A 2,500-nucleotide genomic window follows, 5' to 3' on the forward strand; every position below is an offset into this window, starting at 1 on the left:
TATTGTTAAAAGATCATCAATTCCTAATGAAATGGATGTAGCGGTGGCTTGCTGGAAACCCAGAGTCTTTAGTTGATCCAGGATGTGTGACGTATAGGCCATCCCAAAGTGATCTATTAATCTACTAATAAGTCGTTTCATGGCAGTTCCATCTATCGCTTTATTGTGAAAGACCAAATTGGCCCGTTCTGCCATAAGTACCTCCATATTCCGCTGAGTAGGATTCGACAATGAATGGGGTTGAGTTAGTGATTAGAAAACTTCCTTTTCTTGATCTTAATTCACCTAAAAATTCACAAATTATGATCCTAGTTGAACCCGAAAGACTCGAATTCCAAAAATACGATATGATTTAGTACCTTATGCGCAGGCTTGACAAAATCCTTGTATAGCTTTTTCAATTTCGCGATAAAGAGAAATATGACCAACAGTAGTTCGAATGTATATAAAAAAATGTCTTTTTTTACACTTCTTTTTATTAGATAATGCGCATAAATCTCATGATAGGTGCCCAAAGATTCATAGTGAACTTCAATGGGAGTTTCTTTTGAAGCAATAATGCGTTGATCTAGCTGCCACCGGAGCCACAAAGGACTATCTAAACGGATTCTTTTCTGACGATAAGCTCCAATTGCATCATAGGAATTACAAAAAAAGGGTTCTTTAATATATTTAGAATTATTATCATCAATTCTTTCATTTTGATAGGTTTTGTGATTCCATGGATTTGGATTATATCTATTTGCACAAATACCTCGACGACTCCCACCCGTTAATATATAGAGTCCAATAAGCATATCTTGGGTTGGTACGGAAATGGGATCCCCAATAGCTGGAGACAAAAGATTCATATGAGAAAACATAAGTAAACGGGCCTCCGCTTGAGCCTCCAAAGATAAAGGTACATGAACAGCCATTTGATCCCCATCAAAGTCTGCATTGAATCCTTTACAAACTAACGGATGTAAACAAATAGCGCGCCCTTCCACTAAAATAGGTTGGAACGCCTGGATACCCAATCTATGCAGGGTGGGCGCTCTATTTAACAATACAGGATGCCCCTGCATAACTTCCTGGAGTATTTTCCATACAATCGGCTCTTTTTCTCGAATTTTACGCTTAGCAACCCCTATATTCGAAACAAGATGTTGCCTAATTAGACCACGAATTACAAATGTCTGGAAGAGCTCTATTGCAATTTCACGAGGCAATCCACATCGATGTAATGAAAGTAAAGGACCTACGACAATGACAGAACGGCTGGAATAATCGACCCGTTTACCCAGTAAAGTCTCACGAAATCTTCCCTCTTTCCCCTCAATTACATCTGAAAATGACTTGTAAAATTTATTATGACCATCCCGCATTGGCTGTCCACGGATTCCATTATCAAGAAGTGTATCTACGGCTTCTTGTACCAATTTCTCCTGACACATTACTAATTCTCCCGGCGTAGATCTACTTGTTGATAATAAATCAGTAAGAGTATTGTTCCGATAGATGACTCTTCTATAAAGTTCATTAATATCCGAACTCATTAATTTACCTCCATCTAGCTGAATGATCGGTCTCAATTCGGGAGGAAGAACCGGTAATAGACACAAAATCATCCATTCTGGTTCTATATTTGTTCGAATAAAATTCTTAGCTAATTCCATGCGTCTAACTAAAAAATCCTTTCTTCTTCCAACTTTTCGGTCTTCCCATTCATTTCCTGTGGACCCTTCTTCCCCTAACTCTTTCCATTCCGCGAATGAATAATCTATAATAGTGCGCAAATCCAAATCGGCTAATTGTTCTCGAATAGCGCCTGCTCCGGTAGATATTTCTCTATTTCGAAATGTATCAAAACCTTGGGTAGTAAAAAAAAGGGGGATGCTGTATTTCCAGGATTGGATTTCATATTCGAATAACCCGCGTAATCGTAAAAAAGTAGGTTTTTTCGCTATAGGCCTAGCAAATGAAAAATTGGGATAGGATCCTATCCTATAAGATCGCCCCCCTTCAAAGCCGGACGTGAAAGTTTCCCTTCGCCCGGCTCAAGTAGTTACAGTAAACAAATAAAGAAAGAAATTATCGCTTTCAAATAAATTCTACAAAATCTCCAAACAAAAAGATCTACTCCTTACTCAAGTTTTATTGAAAACTAAAAATAATTTCCTTGATTCATTCTTCTTTTCTTTATTTTTTTGTAAATTTTATTCAATTAAATTACAACAAAAATGAACTGCGAAAGTCTTGAGTAGTCTACCTCCCTTCAAATAAGGAATCCCTTTAAAAGACCAAAAAGAAGGAACTTGAAATTCGGAAGGAATTTACTTGTCTATGTATTGCTCTATTCGATCTTTTAGGTCACGACTTCACCTCGACGGTTAGACTACGATGCCTTTAAATTAAAGCCTATATGCGACGGATAGACTCTTGTAACCATAACATATGTGCTTGTTTACATGAACATAATTTCTTTCTAAATGAAAAAGAATGGTTAATTCCACAAAAA

This window comes from Chenopodium album, chromosome 3 (genome assembly GCF_948465745.1).
Source record: "Chenopodium album chromosome 3, dcCheAlbu1.1, whole genome shotgun sequence".
NCBI lineage: Eukaryota > Viridiplantae > Streptophyta > Magnoliopsida > Caryophyllales > Amaranthaceae > Chenopodium > Chenopodium album.